The sequence below is a fragment of the Pteropus alecto genome, unplaced genomic scaffold (genome assembly GCF_000325575.1).
Source record: "Pteropus alecto unplaced genomic scaffold, ASM32557v1 scaffold19, whole genome shotgun sequence".
NCBI lineage: Eukaryota > Metazoa > Chordata > Mammalia > Chiroptera > Pteropodidae > Pteropus > Pteropus alecto.
Window position 1 is genome coordinate 1,359,019 of NW_006442490.1, and position 20,944 is coordinate 1,379,962.

At 37.8% G+C, this 20,944-nt stretch overlaps 1 protein-coding gene, 1 non-coding gene and 1 pseudogene across 2 annotated transcripts in view; 1 reads left to right on the forward strand and 2 right to left on the reverse strand.

The window, feature by feature from the left end:
• Positions 1-20,944, forward strand: part of GPC4 (glypican 4) — a 102,712-nt gene that overhangs the window by 40,490 nt on the left and 41,278 nt on the right. The gene's annotated exons all lie outside the window — the stretch shown is intronic.
• Positions 1,865-1,983, reverse strand: LOC112470914. The gene has a single exon (XR_003043076.1). It is a non-coding gene; the product is annotated as a 5S ribosomal RNA (ribosomal RNA).
• On the reverse strand, positions 8,923-9,041 carry LOC112470920 (annotated as a pseudogene).

The following is a 20,944-nucleotide window of genomic DNA, read 5'->3' on the forward strand; positions in this document are numbered from 1 at the left end:
TTCCCGATGTTCCACATGTAGCTTTTTAGTTTCAAGTGGTTCTCTAGAAAATTGTTTTTTCTCCATCAAATAAAATAACCCCGGAACTCTTAACAAACTCTTGCAAAATAACTACCTCCTTCTTCTCTCCCATCCAACCATATTTTGTTTTGGGTTGACAGTAAAAGACAAAACAGATTGTTGATTTTACCAGAAAATTTTGGGGACAGATTTTGCTGCTGTGGCTGCTGAGGTGAACAAAAACTTCAGATTGCATATCATCTATTCTCAGGATAACAATTTATTTTTGGAGTGATGTGGGTGGGTTGTGAGGAGCTCTTCTGCTTTCATTTTAAAGCATTTGTTAAAAAGACACTTGACTTTGAAATTTTATTTTCATGTGTCCTGGCTTAAGAGACCTGACCTCCCATCTCCACTCAATTGAACTTGTCAACTTTCATTTTTAACTAAGTACTCAACTAGTTGACTTAACTTGCTTATTTTAAAAGCAATCATATGGGAGTAATTTGGCCTTTTTTTTTATTAAGTTGAGTGTTAATTATTTTAATCTGCCTTTTGACTGGTGGGTTGTTAATAGTAATATTAGTCACAGCTGGGCTATGAGTGCTTGACTCCAGATTCCTGGATTGAATATTTCATAGGTCACTAAACAATTTTCTGAGTTATTTAAACCCTTATTCTCGACCTCTGTCTCTCTCCCACTCTACTCCCTTAGGATAATTGAATGCCTAGTACTATACCTCTAACTAGTTACTTGCTGTTCAAGAATCCTCATTTAAATGTTCATATCATATGCAGAAAGATTTATCCTGGAAAGGAAGCCTTGTAAATACTGGGGTGTTTAGTTTAAATTCATTTTGAAGAGAATAGTACTGTGGATTGAGTAACTGCATTATAATTCACCATACAGGCGAAACATTTAAAAATATTTTGACATTCTTGACTAGGTTTTCATGTCATTATCAACTGCATTGTAATACTATATTTTATTTGCTTAGCTCACAGTATCTAATGGATACAAGTTTAATATCATTTAAGACAGATTCTAGTAATCTCATGTAAGTGACAATACTTCTGTGAGAACTATACCTTAATGGAAACATCAGAAAAATAGGAACTAGGATTAAAAACCCCATAGAGTATAAAAGGGTCATAACCTTTATCTGAGGAGGCAAAGTTAACGGATATACTCGTTTTTAAAGAGCACTTGATGGCATAAAGGAATGCAATAACAGAATTGAAAGCAAATATATAGCACTAATAAAGATTAAACTAATTGCATGCTTGCTTTGGGGAGGATTAAAGGATGTGGTTTTATATAATTTCATATAAAATTATTTAGTTGTAAATAGGATAAAATTAATTTTCTGGTTTTGCCTATTGTAAGATATTGTATGACATCTTCCGCGTATACATCTGTGTATAAGGTAGGATCTACACTTGGGTATATGAGCAAAATCACGAAGCTATGTCAAAGTATAAAAGGTGTCACCCACTTAATATATTACTTTATATTGAAGTTATTCTCTCAGTATTTTCTTATGTAGAAAAAATACTATGCTCTTCAAAATCTTAAGAGAGTAAAGCTGTAAGTGAATTAACAAAATCTTTTAGCTGATAAGTCATGAGAATACAAAACATGTTGAAAGATGGTTAGTTTTATTAACAGTGCTTTTATGAATTGAAAACATCTCCTTAGATTTTGGTGTGGAGGGTGGAAAGAATGAGGTCTACAGTCAGTTCGGGTATTTGGCATACTGTAAAGTATGCTGCTGTCTCCTAGATATCATGGAGGACTCTTGCTCTATCTGTCTATCCATCCATCCATCCATCCATCCATCCATCCATCCATCCATCCATCCATCGCCTACAGCACCTGGTATTCCTAGGTGGTCTCCCATCCAAGTACTAAACAGGCCCGACCCTGCTTAGCTTCTGAGATCAGATGAGATCGGGCATGTTCAGGGTGGCATGGCCGTAGACTCTTGCATCCTTATTGAAGGGCCTGGATTGGTTGTCCAGGTAATTGAGATTAAGCCTGCGCTCGCTGCCAGGAAAAGAAAATAGCACATCCAATTAATCTACAGTACTGTTTCAAAATGATTCACAGTTGGAAGATAGATGGCATGGAGTTTAATAGTTATACAGTTTTTTTGTACTCTTTTATTCAAATTAATCTTGGAAAATAGATACTTGAAAGATTATAAGTAAGGGAGGGGCTCATTGTTCTGGTTTGCTCAGCACAGTCCAGGTTCACACCTGTTGTCCCAACATAATAGTTAATAGCACCTCCTTTCACTCTCAAATGTGTCCTGGTGTGGAGTATAATTTATGGTCACCCTAAGGACAGGAAACAGTATATTCACAAAAAGAACTTGATAATTAAAAATGATTTAAATAGTTTTGCTTCAGAAAAAAAAAAAAGCCTATGTGAACTTTAAATTCCTTGCTAGATAAAACTTAGCCTAAGGTTGAATAATGAGGCACCATCAGGTTGATCTCCTGGCTAAGCAGGTTCTGCATACACGTTGGAAGGGCACTTGTCAAAGAGGCAAGGAAGCCATATATACTGATGTCTAAAAAGAATCACACAGAATAGTATTGAGTCTGATTCTGCTGGCACCTCAGGGGCATCATTATGAATATCACTTCTCATTACCTTGGCTACATGTGCAGATGCAGTAAAAGTCAGGAGTTTTGTGGAGTAACTCTCAAATATCTGCCTCCCTCCATAGACCTTCTGCATGAAAGTTGAATGCCAAAAATGCAAGTGCATTCCTCCAGGGCCTTTCAGTGTTTTTGTTTTTGAAATGACCAATAAAGCAAATCTTTCATTCTTTTTGAAACTTTCCCAGGGAGCAACAAAGAGCATCAAAGAAATGCTCTTTTCTGTTTTATTTGTGCATGTTTTTAAACCGGTTACAGTGCTATAGGCTCAAGTCTGAATCATTGTTTTGTGCCTGGTGATCAAATATTGTCAGCTTAGGGAACACCATAATGCCCAAATAGTGTAGAACTAGGTGTTTTGTAATAAGATTTATGTGTTTATTATTATAGAATGTGGTTTAATGGACTTGGAGCTAGGAGATATTCCTGGGCTATACTGAATGATCTTGGGTAAGTCACTTAATTAATCGCTCTGTGCCTTGGGTTCCTTTTCTATTTTCTGAGGCTTAACAAGGCTACAGAAATCCTCTTCTGGGGTTAAAGAAGTGAATTGCTTTCTTCCAGGAGATGTATTCACTCACTCAGCCTTGGGTCTCACTTGCTAAAATAGGAGAGGACTTAGAGGGCTTTCTAAGCGCCTTCAGCTCCAGCCTCTGCCCCAAGCATAATGAGATTCATAATGTGGATAGTTCTTGAAAAGAATGTGCAGCCTAAGTGTAGTGGGAGGTAAGAAAGCCGGGTACTTGCTCCTCCTGGCTGGAGCTGGCCAGCCCACAGACCTGCAGGATTATTTTTAGTTTCAGAGACACTAGGGTGGGTCAGCTCCCTTTCCAGGACAGTGTTTTAAATGAACCTTGAGTGGAAGGCCCCTCTGGTGAAGCTTTAAGTTAGGCCAGGATGGGGTCCCAGTCCAGCCCTCACTGATAGTAATAAATATTAGTTATTTGAGCACTAGTCAGTAGGACAGTTAAAAGTTACCAGTAGAATATCTAAGTTGAGATAACTGGATTATCTTATAGCAGTTGATAAGTGCTTCTTAAGCAATCTGGTTCAGAGAGACCATTGTAGGAGAATAGGGCAAGTACCAAAGATGGAACCATAGATCCCTCATGCTTTGAAAGTACCTTAGCTCATAAAGTCCAGATGTGGTATCCAGAAGTTTCTGGACCATCTCATCATACTTTTCACGGCGCCCTGTGCCCTTGCTCTTAATGGTAAGAGGGCCTCAAGTACGGACCTTTATGGTAATGTGAATAGGTTATGCTAGTCTTACTGAGTTTCTGTTTCAGTGGCTATGATATACTGCTTAGTATTTTATTCCTTAATCAATTTCAAGTGATTTCCCCTGGATTCTTTTAAATGGAAAATTAAATAGAGAAAGACATAGTGCATTAGAACTGAAAGTAGCCCACGAGACCTTCATTTTGATAGGGGAAACTGAGACTCCTCCCCAAAAGGTAAGTGCTTTGCTTAAATATAATTTATGAAGTTATTTCTATAGACTCATCTCTGTCCTGCTAGGCCTGCACTGAGGTTAGGTGAGTCTGGCAGTGGCCATGGGAAGAATGTTTTGCTTTCATTCATTACTGTTTACTTTCTTATTGCTTTTCAGTCCTTTACTTTTTGATAGAATGGGAATCATATTCTGTTTGTCAATGGTGGAAGTTTAAATTGGCTTCCAAAGCAAAAGTCTGCAAAGAGGCCCTGTTTATTATCTCTACAAATGCCCCCTACTCCCAATTAGCTTTGGCAGGCTTCCAGCCCTACAAACATAATGGACTAAAAACTGCTGGTTCCCTGCTTTAGGCATTCAACGACTGGAATGTACAAACCGAACCATCCTGCAGAAGTAGACATAATGTTAATCTTGTCATTTATAAAAATACAACTACTCTGGCCCGCTACTAAATGCAGAATGTAGGAATTGCCTTTGATTCTCTTAGGAAAGAGAAAACACTGCAGAAGGAAACAGATGATCAGAGGAGCTTCCTAAGAACCTCTAAGGACCTCAGTTGACTAAGAAATGAGAAGTTTGGTCTAGATCTGTTGCTTTGTAGGCCCTTTCCAGCCTTCACATTCATCCAACAAGTATTTTTTTAAGAGCAACTCAGCCAGGTACTGTGACTGAGAATCCTCAGGTAAATAAAATAAGCATAGCTACTGGCAGAACACCCAGTCTAGGAGCTTATTTGGGGACTGATATTGGTCAGCCCTGCCCTCCCATAGGACGCTCTTAGGTGCCCCTGAGAAACAGAATCATGGGAACATAGGATCTTAGGGATTATCTTATAGCAGTTGGAGTTAATGAACGTTGGAGCCACAAGGGAAATCAGAAGTCATTTTACCCAGAGAGGGGAAAACTTGTCCCAAATCACCCAGCCACAGCCTCTTTGTGGCAGAGTCAGTCTGAGGACCAAGATTTCTGATCTTTTTCATCATTGCTCTGTAAAGGATGCTATGTAATGTTGTACTCTCTCTTTGGCCCCAAGAGATTATTGGTTTTGTGTCATCTGTGGTGACCATTTGCTGAGTAAATAAGTGAGAAATGTTCACTATCTTTTTATAAATCATTTTGATAATTTGTCTTAAGTGCACCAGCTCACTGAGGTTTACCTGCCACTTTTTCTGCCTACACAGTCTCATGAACTGGCTTATGTTCTATTCCCTGATGATCCCGTGCACAGTAGTGCTTCGTGTTGGCAGCAGTGGATCCCATCCTTTTGTAGTCTGAGAAAACTAGTGTATTCTGTAAGTGAGACAATATTGAGTGTGCAAAAAGTCCCTGGCAGACCTATAAATCCATAGACTTTTGGAAGTATCTCTTAAGATCCGCAGGCTGGGAACCACTGAACTGAACCATTGAAAACATGTGTGTGCTTATATGTAATGATAACTTTTGGAGCTTTTGTCTTGGAACTTGATATTATGATCTGAAATTCTTTTAAACTTGAATCATCTCAGTGCATACCTAATTCGTGCTTTCATTACATACTTGTGACTTGAAATCCGTGAAGCTGATAAGGACTTGAGAAGGCTGCTCTGATAGCATGTAAATAATTGGAGGGTTGATGAATGTCCTGCTATATTGTAATTTATCTTTTCTGCCCTGCTTTTGAGGGATTGCTTATTAACATTTCATTATTCAGTCATTTGCCATTTCTGATCTTACTGTCTGAAAAGTATGCCCTCCAACCTAATACCCACTATAGGATGTTGCTCCATCTTTTTGCAGAAAAAAAATATGTGAAACAGCTGCAATTATTTAGGAAGGATGAGTAATGCAGAAAACAGTGCATATTTACAGGTTTTAACAGGCCTGTTTCCTTTTCTACCAAAATGTAAAGAAAAAAAATTACATTCTGTAGGTTTGAAAGATTTCTGAAAATAAAATATTTCTACCTTTGGTTTATTAACTGAGGGTGGAGGTTCCTAAGATTTTATTGTTCTGAAGAAATATCCCAATCAATGTTTATATCCAGCATCAGAATAAAAATTGAGTAATTTGAGTATGGTAGAGCTGTTGGTCAGATGGTCTCCTGGAGACAGGAAAGGTCAAGATAGCCAGATCTCAAACTCACCAGGCTCTTAGAGTTTTGACGTGGAAGCTTGGTAAGCTATCATCATACTGGGATGCAAATGGAAATGGAAGGGGGTGGGTTGGTGGAATAATCCATACTAGACTCTGAGCTCCTGGAGGGCAGAAAGTGTGCTTATTTTTTACATTGAGCATTGGGCACCATGCCTGACATATTGGGTACCCAATAAATGTTCATTGAGTAACTAGAAAAAGAAAAGATAGCTGGTGGGGATATAAGTAGAACAGAATGGCAAAAGATTAATGAAATTGGGATAAAAAAGGTGAAGTTTTAAAAATTAGGTGGACAACACAGGGTGTGCCTACAGGCAGCCACCAAAACTATAGTTGGAATAGAATAAAAGCATTAATAAAAAAGAAACTTGGGGAAGTTGTAAAAAGTTATTTATTTGGCTTTAGGGCTAAAATTCTGAAGCCATGATCAGGGAAAATGCTCTGCCCAACAGCCTGAGTAATGAATAAAAAGAATTTTCAGAATGAAAATAAATCAACAAGCTCTGTGATCCTCCACAGAAAGGCCAATTGCTACCTCCCATCATCTTTGACAATAATGGTATTTACCCTCCCAGGTTATTCTCCTAAAATGAATTGATGATGTTTGTATTAGTAGGATCCCTTGATATGGATGAGACTGTTTTAAATGTCTTAGTTATTCTAGGAAGCACATTTTTTTATAGCTCTGTTAGGAATAGTGGATAGTCTTAGATTTTCAGCAGCATTCATAACTTGCAGCATTCAGGATAATTTGTTTTCTGATCCAGAAAGTTGATTATTCCTTTAACCATTTCTGAAAGATGTAATTCATTCATATTTCTAAAGAAAAGGGTATCTGATTCTTATTTACTATTTCCACTTTTACAATTATTGTGTGTGTATTGAAGTTCAGAATGCCTTGCCTAAATTTTAGGATGAAAACAGGAAGTAGTGACTAAATTTAAATGTGTTTTCTTATTTGAGGAATTAAAACCCATGTTTTGGAGTTCGTTTTGTTTTGGTCGTCACTCCCAGTTTAAATGTCATCGTTGGTTCTCATGGCCAGAGCAGCTTGTGGAGATCAGTAACTTGTGTTAAGCTTATATCTGACAGCAGTCAGATGGAATTTTTAACTCTAAAATGTCTGTATGTGGCAGATTCTCAAAAAGTTCAACAGAGACTTTTTGGCCTATACGACCCAACAATTCTACTCCTAGGTAAACCCTTTGGGCACAAGAAAAAGGAAAAAAAAAACCGAAACAAAATGAGCTATAAATTGGACATTAACTAAGGTTTTACTGTTGTAAAGAGGGTTTCCTATCAATGTTTGTATTCAGCGTCAAAATATAAATAAAAAAATAAATAATATAACTTAAGCATTTTCGTACGTAGCAGCATTATTCATAGTTGCCAAAAGATGGAAACAACCCAAGTGTCCACCAACTGGTGAATAGATAAACAAAATATGGTATATCCATACAATAGAATATTATATAGGCATAAAGAGGAATGGCATACTGATACATGCTAGCTACAACGTGGAGGAATGTTGAAAACTTTATACTTCATGAAAAAAAGGAGTACAGAAGGACTACATGTTGTATGAATCCCTTAATATGAGTGTCTAAAATAGACAAATCAATAGAGATACAAAATAGATTAGTGGTTGCCTAGGGCTGTGTGTTCGTGGGTGGAGGGGAGGGAGTGATGATGACTGCTAATACGTATGAAATTTCTTTTTGGATGATGGAAATGTTCTGGAATTAGATAGTGGTGATGGTTACACAACTATTTTCACAACTCTGAATATACTAAAACCCAATGAATTGTATATTTTAAATGGGTGAATTGTGTGGTATGTAAATTGTATTTTGATTTTTAAAAACTTGGAGGAAAATGCCTATGGGGGCAGCAAGCAGCATGTCTAGCAGTATTTTGGTCTCACGAATTTCCAATTTGCAGTTCTCTAAGGGCTAATGTCAGTGTTCACAAGCTGGACCACAGGAGACCAGAGTTCTAGTCCTGATCTAGTAAGTTACTATTGAGCTGAGCTGGACTAGTCTATCCACATTTGCAGGGAACTTCATCTAATCTGGTATAGACTGAGGAAATTAGATCTCAAGATCATATGTTCCTTACAGTTTTTAATGTTTGGAAATTTCGATAGCATTTACTTACATGCAACTTAACATGGTTTATTTACATGCAACCTTACTTCACTGTTTTTCATCCCCAGAGAATTAAGGGTGAGATTGGGAGGTGAGAAGTGGGGGGAAAAAGACATATTCCTTTCATAATAAAAGTATTGAGGGTATTTGAGGAAGAGTGAGAGAAAAGGGAGCTTGTCTTAGTTTGGACTGCTATAACAAAAATACCATAGACTGAGTAGCTTAAACAGAAAATAATTTCTCCAGTTCTGGAGGCGGGGAAGTCCGAGATCAAGGCACTAGCAGATCTAGTGTCTAATGAGGGCCTCTGGAGCCTCTTTTAAGGGCATTCATCCCATTCATTGAAGGTTTTATCCTCATGATCTAATCACATTCCAAAGGCCCCTCCTCCAAATGCTATCACATTGGGCATTATGTTTTATTTTTCTTTTTAGACGAGGCAACCCCTTGGTTGACCTCACAGATTACAAGGACGTTGTCAGTTTACAATCCCTTATTTATTTATTTTTTTATTTTTTACACCTACAGCACCTCTTCTTCCTAGGTGTTCTCCCATCCAAGTACTAACCAGACCTTACCCTGCTTAGCTTCCGAGATCAGGAGGGATCTGGCTTGTTCAGGATAGCATGGCCATAGATGTGTATTATGTTTTAACATGAATTTTGGAGTGATACAAACATTCAGTCTCTATCAGAGCTATATGTTTAAAAACATTATTTCTCAAACCATTGAAGGGGTGGTTGAGGGCATGCATGTGTGGTTAATTGCTATTACTGAACCATGCCCAGTATCGACAGTGACTTCTCCAGGCACCCCTTGGCCTCTCTGCCATGGCATTCCCAGCACTCGATCATTCTGAGATATCTGTCAGAAGAGCAAACCATCACCCCCATTTGTGTTACTAAAAGGAGTCTCACCCTCTCCGCCTTCTACCCTTAGTCTGGCTATCCTTCCTTGACTTACCTGTTCTTTGTAGTGGGAGATAGCTGTACAATGGACGGGAAGTTGAGGGAGTCCAGAACCATAGTAACACTCATTCATCACTCCGAGAGTTTACAAGCTTTCACTGAAGAGTCATCATTGTGTCGGTTTTCATGAAATAAAGATTGTCTGAGCCATCACAGAGGGCTGTTTTCAGGACAGCCGTGCTCACAGAGGATATTTGTTTTTCTCAGAAATGCTGGAAATATTGTAAGCTTTTTATCTCTTCTTTAGCAAGGCATTACTCTGGTGCTTTCAATGTCTGATCCTGCTAAGAAGTAAGAAATATTAAGAGGGCATTGTTTTAGAAAAATGATCTCCTAATATCAGTGCTAAGTGTCATCTGTGACCACACACATGTCCATTTATAAAATGTCCTATGAGATTGGGAACAGTAACGGGTTTATATCAAGGTTCACTCTCCAAATCATTAAAATTGTAAAACCACTCTTGTATTTTCAAATGTACGACATTCGTATTGTGTGTGTGTTTCATGTAGGGTACAGACATGATGTGTGATGTTTGGTACACTGGAAGTTTTGAAATTAAAAAGAGTGGGCCACTGTTTTTTTGAACCTCTTCTCTGTTAATTTTCTTCAAGGGTTTTGTTTCCGTTATTGTACGTAGTTTGTTTTGGGCTCTTTTCTCAGAATCCTGTATTATCTCACTTGTTCTCTTTTGCAAGATGAGCAACTTTTGCATTTGGGTACTCTAATATACAGGAGAATGAACGATAAAATTTATGCAGTTTTGTTTTCCAGAACACTTTGTTATTTTGACCTTCAGTGTTACCCAGGATTTGTCCCATTTCAATTCTCTAGAGCACTTTAAGACCAGCAAAGGTACCTCTGTGGTGTGTGCAGTAGCTTGTTCTATGGCATGGCTTACTTCCTGGATGTTTCAGATCTGTTTCCTTCACTAAGCACGAGTTGTCTTAAGAGAAATAAAGAATGGTGTGAAGTGCAGTTAGCAGAGTCTCTCTTCCCAAATGGGAAAAGGTGTGTTTGAAGAAATAAATAAGCCCATTCTAAGAAATCTTATTTTCATATTTACTCAAATTTTTTTCTTCCAAACCTTTTCAGATTAATATTTTGGCAATATGAATCATCTGTTTGATGTCCTTTGAAAGGAAAAACAGCCTTGCTGCCTGAATCAGCTCTGCCCAGTTGTGTCTTGGACAAGGACATCACACTGAGGTGAAAGGGAAATAAATGAGTGTGTGCTTTTTTAGAACACAAATTCAAAGGACCTAAATGTATATAAAACAAGCCAGTTTTCTTTAATAAAGCACCCCACTGATCTGCTTGCTGTCTCTGAATACATGTAGAACTTTTGTGAAGCCTTTGAGTTACAACTAGTAACAACTGTTGACCTTCCTCTTGGCTTTAAAATGTTTTAGTTATCTTGCTTAATGTGTGAAAAGGGAATATTTTGAATAAGATTTTTCCAGATAATTGTCCTTTCACATATCAAGCAATCTTTCAAGAATGTTCTAAACATTTCAAAGAAAATATTTCTGAAATATTTTTACCCTTGCCTTATTAATCAGAAGGATAAAAATCATAATTAATAGGTTAAAGAAGTCCCAGGGTCGTCATCATGAACATCATTTAAAAAAATGGTATTCTAATTCAGTAATGTCCTTAGGGCTCTTTGAAGTTTGAGGAACTATTTGCCCCTGAGCTAAATAGCCCCAAACTGTTCTTCCCACTGTTGCTTATGCCTCTCTTTTCAGCTGTCACTTCTGCTGTCATTGATTTGGGTTCACTCTTTGTCCTTTTTAACCTAGGGCGGAATTGAAAGTCTAGAAATCAGACAGCAAAGTTGGTTAAACATGCATCTGGAGTATTTGTGTGAGAAATAAAGGCTATATCCCAGAGGGTGGCCCCAGTACAATTTCACCACACTGAGTGTGGTGAAATGTATCTGCCTTCCTTTTTTTCCCCTCTCTTCTCCTCCTCCATTTCTCTTTCCACCTCCCACCCAGGTATCCCTTGCTTATTGGGTTGTCCCAAAAGTTGAAGCAATGTGAGAGCCATTGCTCTACTCTTAAGGTTCTAAGGTTGTTTATTGAATACCTTTAGTATATCAGGAAGCTATAAAAAGAACGCTTTTAAAAAGCCTTTCCATGTGCTTGATTAAAAGAAATATTCCCATTTTCCCACACTGAACCTTAATTTATTTTCCTTTGTCTCCTCCACATCTCTTAAATAATTACCTGATCTTTTTATCTTACTTCTGAGTTTTGCTTATCTCTTTTGTATCTTTTAAGATTCAATGCCAGTACATAATGCCACAGATACATGCTAATACTTTCTGTTGAATTTTTAGCGCACTCCATAAATTTTATCTTCAGCGTCCCCTTTATTCAAAGGCAAATTCTCCTTGTACTGCCCACCCCATACACTCTGGTTTATTAATATGAACATGGTTTTTATTCTTTGCCAAAATATTTGGTTTTCTCTCCCCTAGGGGCTTTATTTTTGTAAATGTGCAGTGATTTCACCTTTATTGTGAAGTTGGCCAGCCTACTTGATATGGAAATTAGTCTTACTGGTTTTTACTTCCCAGGGTCCTTTCTGGAGCTCTTCTTATGAATAGTAATTACATTGACAAGCACCAGTCTCTTGGGCACAGTGGCTATTTGTAAAGACGGCCTACACACATTGGCCAAAACAATTTCACCCTTGAGTTACTTCAAAACTGGCTGGTGGATACCATCTGGTCCCAGTGATTTATCTACAGATGCAGAGCATCATGTTTACCACTATTTGATCTAGTACCTCTGACCTGCCTACTTCAGTGTTCTGGTTTGGGAATGCGAATCTTCTTAGAAGACAAAGAATTCATTCAGTCTATGAACCATCTCCTTTTTAGCCCTGTGACTGTGATTAAGTGGATCCTCGGATGTTGTAAATGGCTGCCTCCCTTTGATAGAGTGAAAGAGCCTCTTACTCTATTGGCTTTGCAATCTCTCGCAAGTCGCTCCTGCCTAATTTTTATTTTGTGTCTAACCTTCTATGCCTTATGGGCTTTTCTCTATTCCCATTCTAGACTAGCTTTTTATTTCATCGAAGATACCTTTACTTCTTTTCACTCTATCTTTTCGCCACACCAAAGGTTCTCTTCCCTCTCTCCAGCCCTCTCCTCAAAATCTAAGTACTTGGAAGCACTTACTCTGAGGTAACAGTAGGCAAGTTTTTTTTTTTTTTCTTAAACCAGTCTGCAGGCATCTTGCATGTTGTTTACTTTGTGAACTCTTTCTCCCCCAATAATGCCTAGTTTTTTCATAGCTTCTTAGTCAAAAACAGGAAAAACGCATGTAAAGGGTTTTGAACTTTCCTTTTTTTCTCTCATCACATTGTTAAATTTAATAGTGCTGTGATCACCATTACATACTTTTATTCACTCACTGGGTGCCCTAACTCCTATATATTACTCAGGACCAAGGCCAAGGTATCTCCCTTGTTACTCCCTCTCTCTCTGCACACCTCTCACCCACCTCACAGAAACACGTGTTCAGGAAGCAGTCATTTTTCATCTCTTTAAATCTTTCCTACACATCTTGGCAGATAAGTATTATGTTGATGAATTTTCTTTTTCTCATTCATGTGTATGAATCTTATGCACAATTGTAAGGGAATAATGGAGGGAAATATATGGTACCAGTCTAAAACCTAGTAGAGGAAGACCTATTTGACAGAAATATTTAAGAAATAGAGTATATGGAGATGATCAGATAGTAAACTGTGAAACGATCTGATATACTTTCATCAACAACATCAAAAAATCATCACTAAAATGCGTCACAGTTATGCAGGTAGCTGTCATCTCCATCTTTGTTCTCCCTTCCTTTGATGTGATAGGGAACAAACTTCCTTCATCTCAGGGTGTTTTTTTTTTGAAGGGGTGTTGTTTGACATGCATTTATCCTCATTCTAAATTTCTGAATCATCCACCTTTATTTTTATAGAGCAGAGTATTCTTTCAACAAAATAATTGGCTGTTAAGAAGGAACTGATCATTTGTCAGGATAGTACAGTTGACTTAATAGTGCATATTCTAGCCACACAAACTTTTTTAAAAGGTGAGATACCTATTTGAGTAAAATAGGAATGTCTTTTTTCAATCTTTTGAATTGAGTTCATAAGTACAGGAACTCTAGAATACAAATTATTCATAGTTTATATATAGAAATATCTGGATATTGACACAAAGTTGATTCATCAAAATATTAGGCCAGACTATGTGAACTTGCTGATATTTGACCTTTTTTGACTTAAAATAATGGCAATTTTATATGAATCAATCTTTACTACTTTGTTTTTCATTAATCTCTAAGGACATGCCAGAGCCATTTCAGAACTAAATAAAAGATTCTCTAGACAAATCCCAGAGTGATATTGTTGTGACCTGAATTTTTACCAAGGGACAGTTTGTGTTTTGGCTAAATAAAGCTAAATTGCTTTTTGGTCTATAAGTTTTAGAAATAAATGCTGCCTAAGACTAATAATAATAGTAGTAGTCACAGAAATAATAAAAGTAAGAAAACAAAAACATTCTTCCTTTGATTAAATAGAGTTGAATCCTGAAGCATAGAAAGGATCCCCCGTCTGAGCAATGTATGGCATCTTCTGACATCAACATTCATGATAGTAGCTACTGTTGAGTGAAGTGCTGTATACATTCAATGCTTTCAATGACTCTGCGGTAGGTTCTAATTTTGTCTCCATTTTACAGAAGATGAATTAGTCTTAGAGGTACAAAGACTGACCCAAAGTTGCACAGTAAGGAACAGAACTCAGTTCAAACTCAGACCCACTTAACTCCAAAGCCCTAATGCTTTCCATACAACATGGTGCTTCCCTGCCTCAAAGACTTAAAACAAGTCCTGTGTGTGGTAAGCCTTTCTGTTCTCTTTGAGTTTCCTGCTTGTTGTGACTTTATTCATTTGTATTGAACTGGTCTGACTGAGGAACCTTGGCGATGCTGAGTAAAGTGAGGCTCTTGGTTCTTGAAGAGCCCGACCCTTCTTGTTCTGAGTTGGTAGTCACTGGTGGGATGATAGAAGCTTGGGTTCCATATGCTATCCCAGGGCTACCAAATTTGTCAGTGCTATGAGTTTTAACCAATAGGCAAAATGCATCATGCTTTTTTCTTAACATAGGCTAGGCTCATTTTGTAATAATTTTCAACATAATTTCTGTTTATGTTTGCAGCCACAAATCATGGCACCATGAAGGTTCATCTCACAGTAATGAAACAATGGCTTTTTTTTTTTTTTATAAGGGCATGCCCTACATTTACCCATACCCACTGGTATTAGGCCAAATGGAAGCTCAGATGTGTGCTACTGAGCACCACTTCAAGTTTGTCTTTATGAAACGAGATTTAAACTATGGTTCTTTTACAAGCTTATTTAATTGTAGTGTTGCCATTCCATATGATCGAACTTAACCATAGTGGAGTTAAACTTGGGTTAGGTTAGTTAGTCTTTTTGTATTGGGCTGTGCTCATTGTCACATATTAAATATAGAAACACCCATGGGCCAAAAAATAAATAAATAAATAAAAGGTATTTTTTTCCAGATAGCTTGGTCGAACTCATTCTAATTTAGGGAGTTCATTTGCAAAAGTCAGGACTTTTAATAATGGACATTTGTTTTGCTTCAGCATTTCAGATGGCTTTTCTCCCTGTCCCAACATTGAAATGGATTCCGGAAAATGATTTAAAGTCTTGCACTGTGGAAATGAATGTGCTCCTGTAACATTGGATATAATTTGGGATTATGCTGTCTTGACTTAGAGTTAAAGCATGAGATTAGGTAGATTAAAAACAATAACAACAAAAATTGTGACCTTGCACCATTTATGATCCTATGAAAGAAAGAGGGCAAAGTGAGCTGTTCCTTGTTCTTTCATATTTCTAGTCACCAATACATAAATCTAGTTACCAAGTACACTAAAATGTTTACTAATTCAAACAGGTAAGCACAGTACTGCCAAGTGTTATCTTTAGAACAAGACTGTCATTTAATATTAATTGTCATTTGTTCTCATCCTTAAAAGCAATTTAAAAATTGGTTGCCAGAGGGGAGGGGAAAGGGGTATGGGTGAAAAAAGATGAAGGGAAATATACATTGATGCGATTACATTGCACAGTGACAGATGGTTACTAGTCATACTGTGGTGATCCCACTGTAAGGTATAAAAATGTTGAATCACTGTTCTATACCTGAAACTAACATAATATTGCGTGCCAACTACACTTTAATAAAAATTAAAAAGAACTGCCTCTTGTTGGTTACCATGGAATCAGGAAAAACTAGGAACGTATGCAAATAAATATATGTGTCTGCAAGGAAAAGGTTACTTTAATTTTTATTTTCCTTTGAAGTATCTTTAAGTATACTCTTAAAATATATCCTGAACCACATATTATTGTTTGTTTTCCATGTAAGATAAAACATCTTCAAGGAGAGGGACTGAAAACAAGTACATTAAAGTGACTTCTTTTCTGGAAGAAGGTGCTGGTATGAAATTGGGTCCTTGAGTTTTCCAAAGGAGGCTGTATTTATTGCCCTTCTTTTCTAAGAAAAGCCATTTTAATAATTTTTGCTATCACATCAAAGACTTTTCATGATAATCACAGTCAATAATTGCAATAGTAATGCTGTGTGCCATCTGCAGGCTCTGTGCAATGGAAACGAAAGAGAAAAAGCATGTTCCTTTGCTTGATAGAAGTTATTATGGAGCCTGAGGCCCTGGTGTCAGATTGCTATTTGCATGAGTTTTAGGTGGCCCTCTCACACACTACTTAGCCCTGGATTATATCATCTTTTCTGTCTTTCTCCTTTGGCCCACTTCTCTTTAGTTCTTTTTTTCTCACTCCTGCCCCTTAATGGCTGTGGTCTTGAACCTTTCCACCTCCCATGGTGGTTGTTCATCCTAAAGTAGCTGATGGGCCTTGATGATAGGCCACATTCTGGGACTGGAGGAGTAGTTGGAATATTTTTGGGATCAGATATTTGACCAAACTAATTGTTTTATGAGTGAGCAGTTGGCCAATGACCCAAAGATTTATGGAACACAAATTGGATATTGAAATAATGAAATAAGCACCCAGTTACTCAGTTGTTCCAGGCCCTAGAAAGCTGTCTGATACCCTGAATTTGTGAACATCAGGTCTCAAGCTTGTCTCTTGTCTTGATTTCTGGTACCTCTCTTAGGTCCTGTGACAGACAACACCATTCTATAGTGATTCCATTGTTAGCCCTATGGCAGCAAACCTCATATCTTCTTAGAGGTTCAAATTAGAATGGCTTGTCTCCTTTCATCCCCACCCAAAGCAAAAATGGTAACAAGGCAGCTCCTTCATTCTTGGTTTATCTCATAGTTCTGCTGTAAAGAGGGCCAGGCAATCTTCAACTTACTAGTTGCTTTCTAGAATATTCTTATCTATCTCTGTGGCCCTGGGGTGACTAAGAGACCTCTGATTTGGCAGACCTGTATCTGAGGATGGTCAAGGCTTGTAGGGACTTTAATGCAGAACAAATGACTGGTTTCTCTCTTCCTTGTCGCTTGTGAAGAGACATCATTTTTCTATTTTCCATAAGAAAGTAAATTTTTTTGTGTCATAAACAGTTTATAACATTAATAGTTTAATTTAGTGCCCAAGATCTGCCTTTATTTTTTCTTCTCTGTGATATTAAAGAAACCAGAGGAAAACAGTAGGTGGCTGGCTTGGCAGCCCAGCTGAAGATTTCCCTAAGTAATACCTTACATTTAACTTTGAGCACCTTTTTATCAGAGTTTCAGAGCCCAGAACAAACAGCGTGGTAGAAAGGAATTGTGTTGTAGTTCAATTATTTTGTTGTGTGGTGTGCCCGTCAATTGAGGGCACAGAAGCTCCTTTCCTGAGACCTCAACTATAAATGTCAAATGGAGCCCTGCCGGTGATTTATTGACTATTGGAATATAAGTCTAGGGAAGCTCGTCATCAAGTGACCAGATTTAGAGACTTTAAAAAATCAAAGCATAGGTAGTTACAAAATAGTCAAGGGGGATATACAATGCAGCATAGGAAATATAGTTGATAATGTTGCAATAACTATGTATGGTGCCATGTGGCTACTAGACTTATTGGGGGATCACTTCATAAATTATATAAATGTCTAACCATCTATGTTGTACATCACTAATGTAAAATAATATTGACTGTCGACTGTAACTGAAAGAGATAATTTCTTAACAAATAAAAATGGAAATATCAAAGCATTAACATCAGTTGAGAGTTGACTTTAAAAAAATTAATTTGGATATTTAGTGACCTGCTTTGTCAAGCCAAATAACTAAAGAGCATTTGTGTGAGAAGTTTTGGAGACCAAGAAAGGCAGCAGAACTAGGTCCCCAAGGAGTTTGCGTATTTCCCTCATTGCAAGATTCTGCTTTGAGTCTAAGCTAATATTTTCTGTAATTTTGGATTACTCAAAAGATGGACATGGCATGTGTCGCAATGCATAGGTTATATTTGAATGTGCAAATCTCTCCCACTTTGCCCAAAGGCACATCCCAAGGCATATCTATTGATGTCCCTCCCAGTGTGAGAAGTACGTATGGGGTGGATTTGCCTCTCTTCCTGTCTTTTGAACTTGAGTCTTCCAAGATAAGATCAGAGGACCTCAGAAATCTTTGTGGGGTGTGTGTGTGTGTGTGTGTGTGTGTGTGTGTGTGTGTGTGTATGAATTTAGATGATATAATAAGAGGGAGAGGAAAAGCCTATAGAACAACAACATTAAAATCTATGTCTGTTCATTTTACAGTTTTCACGAGGGCAGAAACCAAGCCTTTTGTATTTCTGCACTCATGGATGGCGTTTGGCACATAGGAAGGCATTTGATAGATAAGTACCGCATTAAGCACCAACAATGGTTTTGTGTTGCCAAATTGTGTCAGAGAATACTTTGGAAGAAAATCAGTTCTTTGATTTAAATTTGGGAAAACTTTTAGGGCAGAGTTCCATTTCCAGATAATCTCTTGCGGTGGACTGGTTGAAGTAACTGGGTCAAGAACTGGTAAATATACTGGATTTTCTAATCCAAATGAACAAATTGAATGTGATTGATTAATCAACGGGTATAATCCTGATGAAAAGATTCTGAAAGGTGGGATTGTGGAATGGAAATGTGCCAAGGAGCTAGTATATTGCCAGTAGGATAAATCCCTATCAGACCTAGGAAACCTCACTTGTAAAAGCAGGCTGGTAGGAAGAGTGAGAATATTGAAAACTTAAGCAAACTTAATCTTCTGGGAAAGGCAGAATCATTTCTGTATGGGGTATCTGTCCTTGGCTAATGACCTCAAGGGACTAAAGCATATGTGGACAAAAGGAAACCAGCGTATATGATTGATTTAGGCTCTGAAAAGCTCTTCAGGGGATTGCACACCAAGCAAAGGAACCCTAAGTGTCATCACCACAGAACTGTGGGCCTGTTTCATCAAACATTGCAACTGATTTTGAGACAGAAACAAAGGGTAGAGATAAATAATTCTCTAGATACCAACATTAATAGTGGCATTCTCTCCAAAATTAGGACTGCAACAAATTTTACCTAAAGCTCTAGTAAATGACCTAGAAGAGGAAGATACATTGAAAACTTTACTTTTGTCAATAAAAGTTTTCTAAATGGCAAAGTGCCTGTTAAATGAGAATAAGGTGTAGGGTATATGTCCCAAGGGTGGTGGGCTTAGGTATTAGGGTACTAGATAATGGTGGGGAGGAGCTTTTTTGAGGGTTGAAGAAATTCAACTTTGCAAAACGAAGGTGCTGCCCCTCATGCATCTGCCTGTACTAAGATTCAGAAGAATTTTTCTCTCATAAAAATGAACTCCTGTTCAACTGAGGCTCATGTCCCTGTCCATTGGAACTGAGACTTATTAAGAGTCCTTCAATGCAGATATGTATTAGAGTAAGTTGTAATGTACTATAACCTTTAATAAGAATTTGTGGAAGTGGATTTTAAGAGATGTAATTAAGTACAAACATTGAAAATGTGAATGTTTCTTTCCTCTTTGCCATTTCATTGATATTTGGCTAGAATTTTAAAGAATGGTTTTGTGTGGCTTTAAATCTGATGTTGAAAGCCATTTTTCTTTATGTGAGGCAGCAGACTTTGCTATCACTATAGTGTAAAAGCTTTTTTACATAGCCATTTGGAGAAATATCTTTGGACGGACTCGTGATGAATGGATACGTTGTTCTTTAGGTATATTTTTCCTAGAAAGTAGATTAACTGAAAACCTATTCTCACAGTGTATTTTGGAGGGAGGAATTTGAAGTATGTCATGAAAAGGAGAAAAAAGAAGGTGAGGGGTTTTTTTTTCCTAGTTATGCAAGATGAAAACAGTTATTAAAAAAAAAGAATGTTAAAACTGTTCATGACCCACACAACCTATGAAATGTATATAAATTTAAAGGTATTAATATGTTCGTATTAGAGCAAGTGTCTGGTTATTTTGAGCCTCCCCCCACCCCACCAACTGCATTTTCTTCTGCATTTGCAGTAAACTGGTAGTCACTGCTGGCCCTTTCTGATCTTGCTGTCAAACCTAAATGGTTGTGGCAGGTTATCTGAGAATTGGATTCCTGTAGATCTTATTTGGAAATAATAAAGAAAATCATTCCAAGTTGGAAGTTCTGGTGTTCAGGAAAGGTGTGTCTCCAGTTTTTTTTTTTTTTTTTTCCTGAGGATACCTTCCTCCCTCCTTTCCCTTCCTCTGAGGCCTTATGTGATTGCCTAGAGGAGGCTGATCACAGGGGAAGTCATAATACTTCAGCACAGTAGTGGCGTAGAGAAAGGGCAAGATGCTGCTGGTGGCCAGCATTCTCACCCTGAGAAACCCTGTGACCTTCCAAGCCTATCTTAAGGACGGTCCTACCAACACCTTGGTCTATCAGGGATTATGATCCATAACCTGAGGATACAGGTTCTGGAAGTACTGATGGGCACCAAAGAAAAAAACCATCATAGCCAATGGTGTTTCCTCTCAAAGCTACTTTTTATTTGTAGGTAAATATGTAACAGGCATTTGGAATCATTTATCCCCAGGCATTCGTTAAGTTATGAGCCCAATAAAAATAATAAATTAGTATTTGAGAGAAACTCTGAAGTGATGCCATCACAGTATGTGCACTTGAGTCATTGACAAGAAAGATCTCCTTTGTTAGTTGTAAAACAAGAGTACTCCATCTTTTTCTGCCTGCCCCCAGCCTACCTCTCAAAGTTCCCCAACACATTTCCGGGGGCCGTATATTAGCACTGACTGCTGTGGTAGTATTTATTGGATCCTCAGACTTGTTTAAGAGTTTTGGGCTGATCACCAGTATTATTATTCCTATTGAGCACTGGACCTGGACAACGTGGTTGAGAATGTGCAAAATAGATGCAGTTGTTCTAGCTGCTCTAAAGTGATGGAAACATAAGGTCCAAGTGTGCATTTCAGGCCATTCACTCACTTTGGTTGATGTGCCTGCCTGCCTGCCTGCCTGCCTGCCTGCCTG